This window comes from Lactuca saligna, chromosome 9 (assembly GCF_052625555.1).
Source record: "Lactuca saligna cultivar CGN05327 chromosome 9, ASM5262555v1, whole genome shotgun sequence".
Lineage (NCBI taxonomy): Eukaryota > Viridiplantae > Streptophyta > Magnoliopsida > Asterales > Asteraceae > Lactuca > Lactuca saligna.
The window spans coordinates 148,284,148-148,298,158 of record NC_136425.1 but is presented as its reverse complement, the minus strand read 5'-3'; the positions used below and the strand labels follow the sequence as shown (position 1 = coordinate 148,298,158).

At 35.9% G+C, this 14,011-nt stretch overlaps 1 long non-coding RNA gene across 1 annotated transcript; it reads right to left on the bottom strand.

The window, feature by feature from the left end:
* Positions 1-2,480: 2,480 nt before the first annotated feature.
* LOC145014064 (uncharacterized) lies at positions 2,481-12,600 on the bottom strand. Its single transcript, XR_013665386.1, has 4 exons — positions 12,423-12,600; positions 11,986-12,054; positions 11,141-11,207; positions 2,481-2,636 (listed from the first exon to the last, which is right to left on the bottom strand). It is a non-coding gene; the product is annotated as an uncharacterized LOC145014064 (long non-coding RNA).
* Between the last annotated feature and the right edge of the window lie 1,411 nt (positions 12,601-14,011).

Genomic DNA, 14,011 nt, shown 5'->3' with positions numbered 1-14,011 from the left:
ATGAAGGAGTTATGAATTTCGAACGGAGTTTTCCTGTCCCGGCCTACTATAGATAATATATAAGTAATATACTTATAATATATTAAAAATAAAGTCAAAATTAGCCAATGGAGTCTAAACGAGAGTTGTAGAGCATAATCTCACCTTCACGTCGATATAAAGAACTGTCAGAGACCACGACGTGGCAAGCAGTGCCACGATGTGGCAAGTGTCCTGACACCTCCGGGAGGCCCCCAGATGCAACTTGGGATGACGCATGCAGTGACGACCAAGCCCACAACGTGGAAAAAGGTTGCCATGACGTGGCAAGGGCCAAATTTGCCCTATAAATAGATTTGAAGGGCCAGCCGTTTAGGGTTGCTATTTTCTCTCTTCTCTCTCCTGTTTTGCATCGATTTACGTGCCAGAAGTACCCCGAAGCCCCGGTAATATTCCCGAGTCCCGAAGCAAGTCCCGAGATCCCGAAGATCCCAAGAAGTGCGGTTTCCGAGTCGAAGCTCTGCCCGCGAGAAGTTCGATTTTTGTAGAGATCTTCCGGATCTACTGAGGATTACTACTTTTGCACGTCGTAGTGCTGTCCGATCATCTTATGATCAAGTGAGTGTATAGTCCCTTTCATGAACACGATTTTAATACAAGTATTGTTTGAATGTATTAAGTATATGTTTGGGTGAGTGTGTAGTTACTTTCTTTTAACACATAAATATGAAGTATTTGTTATAAAATACGTGCTATATGTTTATATATTGTTGTTTATTTGAGATGAGTGTGGGATGGATGTTTTATATAGTTTTTAAATGAGTTAAACTGTATATGTATTTTATATCTACGATTATGTTGGGTAGAACATGGGTTGATGAGATAGTTGGTGTGTGATAAAACGATGAGGTATGAAAGATGATTAAGAATGATATTGGCAGATGCACCAATTAGAGAATATCATAATACTAGCAGATACGGTTAAGAATAATATCGGTAGATTCACCAAGTAGTGAATCTCGTAATCCTGGCAGATGCGCTTATAGGATAATCCTGGCAGATGCGCTTATAGGATAATGTCGGCAGATGCGCCTAAAAGAGAATGTAATAAACCTGGCAGTCGCGCCTCATAGTGTATGATGTAATCCTGGCAGAGGCGCTTAAAGGATAATGTTGGCAGATGCGCCTTATGTAGCAATGGAAGTTTGTGCTAATTCCTTAGGTCAATCCTTAGGAATGAATGAATGACGGATAGTTGAATTCCTAGGGTAAAATCCTAAGAAATAAAGAAGATAATAGGGATGGGTAATTGAGTTGATTGTTTGATGGTTGAATATAATAATTATATTATTGTGGGTTGAAAACCCTATATGCTCACCAGGCTCCCAAGCCCGACCCACTCAGTTTAACTGTATTACAGGTATCGATACGAAGCTACTTTGCACTGAGAGATTAAAGGAGATGTAAATTAGTAGAGTAAATGAATGTATGTTCTGTTTATGCTTATGTGTCTGTATCGGAACATGACATCCCGAGGTTTTATTATTTAATGAAAATACATTCTCTTTGAGAAATGTTTTGATAAGTTTTTATCATATCTTGTTTTGGGAACAAATTCTGCAACTGTTTTCTTTAAATGATTACTCTGATTTATAAAACAAAGCATAAACAGATCGGTCTTTTCTGGCCGAGAAATTGGGGATGTCACATGAATGGAAGCCTCTTGCAGGGTAGATGTCGGATCTACAGCTCCTCCTTGCACTCTTCCACCTCCTTCTTCTTCTCTTGAGCTTCAAACTTCCTTCACAAGGCCAAAATCACTCACAAGGACAAAAAGGGGCTAGGGTTTCGCTCTACAGCTCTTCTGGAAGTGTCAGGGACAAGGGAGGCTGAGTTAGTGTGCTTAAATAGGGTGCCAACACTCGGGTTAGGGTTTTTTCCCCAACAGAGCCTACTCACCGAGTCGGGGAATCGACTCGCCGAGTCCAAAGCTCAGACTTCGCGTCCCATCCCGCTCCTACTCGGCGAGTCGGTCCTTCAACTCGCCGAGTCCAAGGATAAATGCACGAATTAAGAATTATTAATTACAAGAAATGCGTACCGGGAACCAAGTGCTACAGCTTATTTCAGCTGAGATTACGCGCAGTATTTGGACCATACTCCTGTGATCTTTGGTACGGTTAAGGAGGGCATCTAGGAGATTTTGGACGAGAATATTCATTCCTACCTTAGATGTCAGAGTCAGGACACACCAATGAGGTATATTTAAAGTCGTTGCTTGCTGTCGAGTTTGGAAGATAATATATGGTGGTGTTGAGAAAATTATCATGGGAAACATATATTAGTTTATTGCAGTTCTTGTGTGATATTAGGAGATATTTTATCTCAGGAGGATTTGACTAAGATATATGGAGATGGGAAAGTTATTACTATAACATCTTAAAAATACATTCCAAAATTTTCTTTTTAAATTACAAATAAACCCATAGTAATCTAAATCATCTCATGGAAACATAAGTGAAAATATTTCAAAACATCATATCGATCACTGCATCAAAATCATATATCAAAAATATCAGAGTAAATCATCCCAGGCTAAAAGTTGTGGTGTGTGTCATGCAATCATCCCGAGCTCTTCCCCTTGATAATGGAAGTACCTGAAACCAAAACTGAAATCTGTAAGCACGAAGCTCAGTGAATCTCCCATAACTACCACATACCATACACATAAACAAATACTACAAACATTGGGACTAGCCCGCTACCTCGGGCCCCGCCCGACATCAGACGAATCAGGCATCAGGCCTTGCCTGGCATCGAGCCCTGCTCGTTATACAAATATGTTTCTACTAGGCCCCGCCCGCTGTGCTCATACAAACAATAACATATAGTCATGCTAGTTCATAACAATCAACACAACATTATAACTGCTAGTCTCAAGGCCCCGCCTATCTTGGGCCCCGCCCCTATTTTGCTAATAATTAGATATGAAACCCCATCCACACTCAGCTAGTGATGAGACACGGGACCCCGCCCACACTCACCTCCCTACCAGGAACATACAAGTATCATAAAGACAACAAGTATAACTAAACAAGCATTATTTCCTCGGGCCCCGCCCGACATCGGACCGAAGTCCAGAACATACAACACATAACATATAAGCTAAACATTCCTTGGGCTTGCCCCAGCATCAGACCGAAGTCTGGAAACATACAATCTACATCGAGCTAACCCCGACATCAGACCTAAGTCCGACATACACTAACATACATAAACGGGCCAACATTGGTGCCTTCGACCCACTCCTACTGGAGAAAACTCACCTCACAAGCTGGCTGCTAAATCCTACGAGTAAACCTCTCGCTGCTAGTTGGCAGATCCCCAAACTGCTAATCTCTCGACTTCCTAAGCTATCATTACCAAGATAATACTTAGCCAAGAACTGATAATCATTCTTAGGGTAAAATGACCATTTTACCTCTGGTCAAAGTCAACATTCTTGTCAAAGTCAAAGTCAACACCCTAAGTTGACTCAACTCGCCGAGTTTCTCCATTAACTCGCCGAGTTATAGAAGTCTGATCCCTGAAATCGCAATCCAACTCGTCGAGTCACCCCATTGACTCGCCGAGTTGCCTAGCTACTTACAGTCGTGATTTGGTGAATCAACTCGTCGAGTCATCCTCAGGCTCGTCGAGTTCTACCATAAACAGAAATGGGACATCATGACTCAACTCGTTGAGTCCTTGGACTTGCTGAGTCCCTCTGTCTGATTGGGTTATCTTAAAGGGTTAAGCCTATACTCTTCAAATCCAAGCTTCATGCTTCAACTACATACTGGAAATGCTCTTTTAAGGGTAAAGTTTCCAACTTTACCCACTAATAGTCCATCTTAATGGGTTTAGCTAAAACCATAGTTCTTTATGACATAGCTCTTTGTCCAAAAACCATAATACTCCACACCAAAGCATGCAAACTAAGATCTAGGCCCTGGTCACCCACTGAATACGTAAAGTCTCAAGATTTCCTTCCATGCATGGCCTTTTGGGGCTTACAAGGCCATAACAATACTTTAAAGCGTGCATGGGGCTTCCATGGCCATAAAGTTTGCACCTTTATGCCATGAAACCCCTTATAGACCTCAGATCTGAAAGGTAAGTCACTTGGGACATCCATTCCCCAAGTACTAAGATTCTTGGACCAAAACCCTCATAAAGTGAACATCAGGAGATCTATGAGACTATTATGCAAGTTAGAGGCTTTATTACCAGAAAATGAAGAGAATGAGATGTTGCTTCTAGATCTACAATTTTCTTCTGAATCTCCAAGCCTCTCCTCTTCTTCACAAGCTCCAAATCACACAAGGTTCACTCAAAAATGGATCACAAGCATTAAGGTTTCGAGATCTAGGGTTTGGACAGTAGAGGCTGGAAATAAGGCCCTAAAGTGAAGATTATGATTTTTAAATAGGATGCAAAACCCCGAATCTAGGGTTTCCCAAACCCGTGTCGAGTTGGTCCTCCCCAACTCGTTGAGTAGGTCTCTCTACCCGCGTCCAAAACAATTTCCTACTCATCGAGTTATTCCCCACGGACTTGACGAGTAGACCTTTAATTTGCTTATTATCTTTCCTTAATTAGCCTTATGGTTTTTGGGTGTTACAATTACCAAGCTTTAGCTATTAGCCTTGTTGGAAATTAGAGTCAAACTTGCTAATTACATGTAAGTTACCGAGTTACTACTTCTTATCTTTTTAAATGGTGTTTTAAGACGTTAAAATGGACTTAAGCCCTTCGAGTAAGGATGAGAGTGGGTCAAAACCCAGACTGGTAGACTCGGACCCGGAAAACCCGAAAACCGATTAACAAGATTTTGTAGGATCGGAAACCGGACCGATATATAGGAACCGGTTCTGGTTTGGTTCCGAGTAAGGTGCCGGGTAAAGTGGGTCTAGAACTGGAAAACCCGGGAAAACCGGAATTTTTTGGTAATTACTAGTAGTTGAACTTTGAAAATTTTCAACTTTGATATCCCAACTTTGAGGGATTGTAAGTCGTTGAATATTAAACCAAAAATGACAAATTTATACTCTAAAATCATGTAAAAACTCTTAACTACACATTGCAAAAAAAAAAAACTCATGATAATTCGACTTCAAACGAATTAGTTGTGCATGTTTTAAAATTTCACATAATACAAAAATAAAGCTGAAAAAAAAGAATTGCAACTTTGATATCCCGACTTTGAGAGACTATAAATCAATGAATATGAAACAAAAAATGACAAAATTATAGTCTAAAATCATGTACAAACTCTATACTACACTTTGGAAAAAACCACGTGTTATTTCAATTTCAAACGAATTAGATATGCACGTTTTAAAACTATCACACAAATACAAAGAAAGCTGAAAAACATAAAATTTTCAACTTTGATTATCTCGACTTTGAGTGATTATAAGTCAATGAATATAAACCCATAAATGACAAAATTATAGTTTAAAATCATATACAAATTATAAACTACACTATGAAAAAAATATCATGCCAATCCGACTTCAAACGAATGAGATATGCATGTTTTAAAACTATCATATAAAACAAAAGTTGAAAAACATAAAATTTTCAGCTTTGATATCTCGACTTTGAGAGACTGTAAGTCAATGAATATAAACTCAAAAATAACAAAATTATAATTTAAAATCATTTACAAACTATAAAATACACTTTGGAAAAACCTCATGTTAATTCGACTTCAAACGAATGAGATATGCATGTTTTAAACTTTTCACAGAAATCGGTTTCGGCTCCTAAAACCGGTTCCAGTACCGGGACCTGAACCGGTTTTACATATTCCGGTTCTAACGGTTATGATTCTGGTTTTGGTTCGGTTTTTCGGTTCTAAATTTCATCACTACCTTTGAATACAAAAAAAAATAAAGACATTTTAGAGTAAACTGAAAAAAGTTTATAGGGTTAGAATGACATTTTTCCTTTAACTAAAACATAACAATTTTTAGCCGTACACAATAACTTATGTTTTAGATGATTGTACTCTAAACTGTATAAAACACATGGTTCTAAAAAGCGCGTCATGGTGTAGCCGTTACGAAAACGTCCAAGGTGAGTTTGTTAAGCTTGACACCCAAATAACGTGTCAAGGCGTGCCTTTTCGCGTTATGGCGCGAGTTTTTTTCAAGGCGTGGATTTTTTCAATTTTTTTTGTTGGACCTAAAATAATTGAGTTTGTGTTAACTTTTTTATATTAAATATTAATATAACACTTCTAAAAAGCTTCATATATTTGATATAATTCAATAATTATATGATTTATCTCTTTTAATGTATATAAAATAGTCACGCCTTGAAAAACGTCATGGCTCGCCAAGGCTTGACATAACTTAACTTTGACCTCGCCGCCAAGTCATGCCTTGCGTTTTTTAGAACCTTGATAAAACATAATTTGTTATGCATGGCTAAAAAATGTTATGTACCGATCATCAACTTTTTTAAGTTTCTTTGTAAAAAAAAATTATAAACTTCTAAGAAATTGCATATCGACATCTTAATCTCATAGTTTATGACCATTATGTACTCTTACAAAGTCAACACAAAAGGTTAGACAAAATCTACTCCCAACAGCTTCCTCTTTTCTCGTCTGCCCTTACCGACTTCTCCTAATCCTTATTGTCAATTTATCTAATTATTTTACTTTATAAAACAACACGTCACTTGCATTCAAACTGGAGAATAAAACTTAGAGAATATTGTTATTTTGTTACTTCATATTATACATTAATAATACCAAAACACAAATCGATTTGGAAAATAATAGTAATTCTCTGACTTGGAAGAAAATCATACGGAGTCACAAAATTATTAGGTAATTATCTACTAATCTCCGATAACATGGATGATTTTTGAAAATAATGCTTCTTTTTATTTAATTCCGTTCAGTTATCTATGCAAACATTTGTGATAAAATATTTCATATCGTTTTGTAAGTTTTGAATCAAACTCGTCTAAGAGGCTTAAAGGTGAGTCAAAACCGAACCGATAAAAGAAAAACCATAAAATGCGCAATAAACCGTAACCGAAAAACCGAAACCGACGCAAAAACCGATGGTGCAGATTTTATTTTTTTCGAAAAAATCGAATTTATTGGTGCGGTGCGGTTTTTATCTAGAAACTGGACCATCAAAACCGAACTGCACCGCAAGTTTATTAACAATAAAATAAATCACTAATTTATATTATAAAATTATATATATTATATAAAAAACCAATAAATTCTAATTTATACATATATTATATATTGAATTTAATGGTAATTAGTAATTAGATATTAGGTTTAATATGTGAGTTTGTCACTTTGTGTTTGTGATTTAATAATTATGTGTAAAATATAAACATTATGTGAGCTACAACTTGCAAGCTTGTAACTTGTAAGCACAATTTGAATAAAAAATGAGCCTGAGAATATAGGTTGCAAATGAAGTGATCAAGTAAATAACATAAAAAACACAAAATTACAGCTTCTAAATGTGAGGAATGAAATGATAACATGTCATACAATCATAAATCTTCACATGAGCACCACGGTTAAAAAAATCGTATCGGTGAACATAAAAAACCGCACCATATGTTTGAATCGGATTAAAGCCGACACGGAACCGTTACAAACCGAAATCACACACAATAACCGCAAAACCGAACCATTGAAAAACCGCACACAACAGTTTCTAGAATTCAAAAACCTCACCTTGCGGTTTGCGGTTCGGTTTGACCCTAAAACCGCACCATGTTCATTGATAATATTTGAATGTGGCAATTAAGATATTTGAATCGGTTTGCATTCTTTTTTGGAAACGACGAATAAAATTTATAAGACCACGAGACTAACAAGTAACTAGCCGGACCAATAAACAAGTTTACAATTACATATTACAACAAAGAAACGGAGAACAACACCAATAAGTCTATTTATAATTTTCAAAATTTTTCATATATTTGCCAAGAATAGACCAATGAAATTACTTCGTCAGCTACCATGGTGGGGTTGTATCATATTGTTGTATATTTTATTGTTTCTCAACTTCCATATTCGTCAGATAAGACAATAAAATATGGTGAGTAGCGTTTTACGTTTCCTTGAACAATTATCCCATCTTGCACCAAAGTCAAGAATCGGCTTGCAGTATATTTGGTTCAATATCTAAACACAGTGGCGGATTTAGGCACCGACAACCCCTAAATTTTCCAGCCGCAGTGGAAAAATTTTCGAAAATTTTAAATTTTTTTATTTTTTCTACTATCGTACAACCCCTAATCTTCCCGTGCAACCCTACTATGAAATCCTACGTCCGCCCCTGTCTAAACAACCTTGGAACAAACCAAAAACAATGGAATTGTCTGCGAATAATTAAGCAACATCAATTTCTTCTGATGTTAGAACTATTCAGTTCAACATCATTTACCAAACAACTTATAAATAAATTATTTTTAAAGTATTATACCATAGAAAGAAAGTGCTAACATATATGATTATACGGGAATGTTTATATGCATAGAAAAATGTCACAAAAGTCAACTTTTTTATACGTATTCTATTGTAAATTATAAAATGGAAACCGAACAACCAAACAAGATGGTTGAATTTGCAACATATGTAATTGAAATTAAATAGAGTTCAACCATATGGTTGGATGGTAACCTATCTTCATCGCTGGTTTGATTATATCAATTTGATTAAAAGAATTATTTGATTGTTTAGTATACAACTAGTATGTGAAACCGTGGTAAACTACAGTGTAACGTCCGAGACGTCATGTATTTTTCTTATGAAAATATATTATGGGTGAGGGCCGTACACTACTACAAAATCAAAAATAAAATGCGGTTGAAAAAGCAATTAAAATACAGACATTGAAGTGTATTATAATAGAACGTGTTTTATTTGAAGAAGTAATAAAATACGGTTGTAGAACCGTATTTTATTTAGAAGATATAATACGGTAAACTATGCATTGAATATTGTTGTAGAACCGTAACTTATAAGAATATATAGTACGGTAATCTAAGTAATAGAATACGATTGTAGAATCGTAATATATAAGAAGATTTAGTACGCTAATCTAGGAACTAGAATACGGTTGTAATGTATATATCTATTAATAAAAAAATCAATTATAAAATAGTTTCGAAACCAATTATATCGATCTTCCGTTTAATACATGGATATGCGTGTTTATAAAGTTCGGAAATTTAGTCATGAGAAATTATAAAATTGACAACTACAATAAAAAATAAACATAAATATATTAGCTTTAACAAACGATAATAATTGGTCATTCAAAATTAAAAAAAGTAACTATAATAAAATAGTAGTTAAAAATAAAGTACTAAGACACAATCATACCAGACGATCGAGATTGAAGATCCAACGTTTGGATGTAGAATACAAACAACATCCAAGAGTCAACATCTATGATCGACAATGGAAGATATTCAATCCAAATTGAGGGAGGGTTTACAGTTGGATTTGAGGGGAAATTGAAACCACACGTGAAGCTTAGTAATTGGGGTGTGGGGAATGGATGGGGGCGAGAATCAATTGGGGGTGATTATGTTTGTATTGCAACTAGCGAAGGCAAGAACAAGGAACAAGGAAGCTAAAATGAAAAAAAAAAAAAAAAAAAAAAGATGATGGAATTGTGATTGGGGTTTGTTTTTTTCAATTTTAATGTCGTTCAAGAAAAAATATATTTTGTTTTGATCAAATAGAATCAATCAAACTATTTAATGCATAAATTGCAAAATCATATGGTTGGAAATTGATTTAATAGGTGTCAGAAAGCAATAAGAAGAAATAAAGTATAGCTGCTAAAAACATACCTACTAAAAACATACCTGATACCAAGGTCGGAAGAAAACTTAACAACTTGTCTTCAGATGAAGATCATCATTATGTATGCTTCAATCAGAATGAATACCACCGTCTCCAAAACACCTCAAAGCAGAGATATTAAAAACAAAGGTCGATTTTTCTTATGTTTTTTTTTTAAGAAAGATAAATATTGGCATTGAGGTGATACGTATTTATGTACAAGGGGTTGTATAGAATATGGACGTGGCACTACTATAACGGTGTCTAATTTTTAGGTATTATATTTTAAATATAAGACTCTTTATCTGGTTATATATAAAATACGACTATAAATGACTAAGCGTATTCTAGCGTATTCCATTTCCCTTTTCATGCACTACACCAAAGAGTACAATTGTTTTTTCATAAAACCGTATACTAAATATTTTCTAAGCCATCTAACATTATATAATACGAATTACTCTATAAACCATATTATATATGCCGTAATGTATTTTCGATTTTGTAGTAGTGGTACGCTGGGCGTACATAGTGTACACACGGCGTACATAAGATGAGGTGCGGATCGGGGAAGTCCCTGCGCACGCTGGGCGTACCCATGTGTATGCTGGGTGTAGTCTGGCCAAAAGTAAACCCTAAATTTTAGGGCTTACACCCTATGTAAAGAGCATAAGTCCCTCATAACCCTCATCCTCTCAGCCTCCATTGCCCTTAGAGTGATAAAACCGAACCCTAAACCTTTTGCATGCATTTTGAGTTTACCTTGTGCATTTTTGGTGTTATTTGTTGGTTTTGAAGAAGAAGGTATTTGGAGAAGAAGCAAGGACGTGAAGAGAGATTGTAGATCGAGAAGTTTGGCATCATTTATGACCTATTTGAGGTATAAAGCTTAAACTTTGGTCATTGCATGCTTAGATCTAGTTTTGGGGTGATTAATGTTATGTTTTGGTCCCATAGTTTAGATTCTTTTAGTTAAAGGAGTTTCAGTCCATATGAGCTGTACTTTTAGACTCTTGGAAGTGTTAAGGGCCATAAAAATTGGACCTTGATGGTTTATGTGACATCCCCATTTTCACGGCCAGAAAAGACCGATTTTGTTTATGCTTTATAAAAATCAGAGTACTTCTTTTAATAAAAATGTTGCGGAATTTGTTCCCAGAAAAACATGATAATCGCGTTGTCAAAGCATTTCTAAAGAAATATATTTTTATTCACTTTTAAAAACATTTGGGATGTCATCGTCAATACAGAAACATAAGAATAAACAGAACTTACATTTATTTACACTAGTGATCTACATCTCTTTTAAATCTCTCAGTGAAATGTGACTTCATATCGACACCTGTGATACAAATAAACTGAGTGAGTCAGGTTGGGAAATCTGGTGAGTACATAGGGTTTTCAACCCACAATAATATAATTATTATTTTCAAATAATCAAACAATCAACCCAATTACCCATCCCTATTATCTGCTTTATTCTTAAGGATCTACCCTAAGAATCAACTATTCCTCGTTCATACATTCCTAAGGATCATCCTAAGGAATCGGCACGAAGTCCATCGTCACCGGGGTTTAGGCACTAAGTCTGCATAGTCGCCAGAATTTATACAATAGGCACTAAGTCTGCATAGTCGCCAAGGTTTTGGCACCAAGTCTGCATGATCGCCAGGGTCTAGGTATCAAGTCTGCATGATCACCAAGGTTTAGAGTACACCGGGTGAACACATCGTTCACAACACCTACAGGTTGCGAGCCTGATAGTGTTCCACTGGACTATCTAGGATAGTCCGTGGTTGTCATCCATACTCTACTGAATGACGGGGACATCGTTTGGGAAAAAGGCTTCTCACATCGTACACCTCTCACCCACACCTTATAGTCTATATCACCTCTCAACTCATCATCCAACTCATATTTCATCTATTATATCTACCCATGTTTTACCCCAACATTTTCGTAGATATAAAATACATATATAGTTTAAATCATTTAAAACATGTATAAAAACTTTCACTCAGCATAGACAGCAAGTATTCAGACAATATGCACACATAGCACGTAATTTATTTTAAAATACTTCATATCTATGTGTAAGATGAAAGGGACTATGCACTCACCTGAGAAGGTGGTGACTCGGTACTCGGACATCGCTTCGTTTACTTTAAAATAATTTCCTTTGACGAAACCTAGTATTATCACCACTAGATTTTAGTCTAATATTACCGTGACTAATTATTAGTCTTATTATTATTATTATTATTATTATTATTATTATTATATAAGCGTTTAAACAATACTTTCCAACTACTATGTACAGACAGGGGCCAGACATAAAACACCGGAGGGCAGGACCATTTTGGCGTATAGCACTTCTGAAATCCAACAACCCTATGCGGCCCTTTAAACCAGACTCCCCGTACCGCGAGTAGTTAAAAGATATTATAACGACACTTATATAAGTCATAATAATAGCTCAAATATTTATTATAAATTTATAATAACAATACTAATTTTAAATATAAACTATATTTAAAATAGGGTAAGCATAACTTACTTTCAAGGGGATTTTAGCTAGGAGTCGGGCTCTGCAGGGGCAGAACTTCGTCGCTGAATCTTTCTAAGAAAGATTCGTGCAGCGCTTCAGCGCTCACCTTACTATACTAAAACTACAGAAAGCGAAGTCGAATCACGAGGGACCGAAATGCTCGGGGGATAAGGAGAGAAAGACTCTTGAATCAAGAGAATGGTGCAAGAAATATGAGAGCCCAAGGCTCTTATTTATACTAATTGAATTTTCAAAAACTACCCTCCATAATTACTTAATGACCTTTTAGTTATATAAACAACTAAACACCCCTCTATAATACTATTTTAAATGGATTTAATGATATTTGTACTAAAATAATGTCGAAAGAACTCAACATTAGTCTTATAATGACCGCATCGTCGATACCTTTCTAATGATATATACATATGTATATATATGTGTACGTATACATGATTTATACTTTATTTTAATACGTAAATATGCTATTATAATTTGCAACTCGTTCATACGAACTCCGTTTTTGACGTTCTTTATATCCACGCGTAGGTGGAGACGTACTCTACAACTTTTGTTTAGACTCCGTCAGCTAATTTTGACTTTATTTTTAAAGTTATATTTTTAACAGGCCGGGACAGGATTGGTTCGTTAAAATCTCATAACTTCTTTATCCGATGTCCATTTTCGTCTGTATTTTTATCGTTACGCTACTAATAACGAGATCTTCGATTCTTGTTTAGGTTGTGTCGGCTAAAAATCAATCGATCTAAAATTCGAATTTCGGGTTGTACACCGCTAATCCGAAACTTCGAAAAATCATAACTTCTTCATACGAAGTTAGATTTGGGCGTTCTTTTTATCGATGTTCTTAGTTTAACATATTCTACGACTTTCGTTTAGAGCGCTAAAGCTAAATCTCTCTCTATCATAAATTTACTATTTACGCTTCCCGACGCTGTGTCGGTTCCGACGCGAAACTTCGACGGGTCATAACTTCTTCGTTATAACTCGGATTTCGGCGTTATTTATATGTACGGAAACCTTGTGACATATTCTACAACTTGGTTAAGATTATTTATTCTAAATAATCTTTTTGTAGAAAAGTCGTTTTCGACCCCTATTGCCTCTAAATTGACTAGCCCGGATCTGCGGGCGTTACAGTTTAGCCTCAACCATGCAAGTGTTAGATATTAACTAAGTGTTTTTATGGACTTAATTTATGTCCTAATCCCCATCAATGCATGCAAAAGCATAAACTTTATAATTTTATGGCTTAGGGCGTTTTTAGGGATATGGATCTATGTTTTGGATGTTAGGGCTTAATGGAATAAGTCATTAGAAGGATTTGGGTTGGCTGGACAGTACACTGGGCCACTGGGGGTAATCCATGGTACGTTGCATGTACTGGGTCAACCACCCGTAGTTGGTCAAGGCCAACGTATGCTGGGCGTACATGTAGAGTACACCGCAAATTAAAGACTATCATGAGTATTGGTTGATTAACCAAATTGTATTGGGCATTGTAATTGGTATTGCACCGATACTGTATTACTACTTGAAAATAGAGATAATAAGTATTGGAACAAACCGCACTTAAG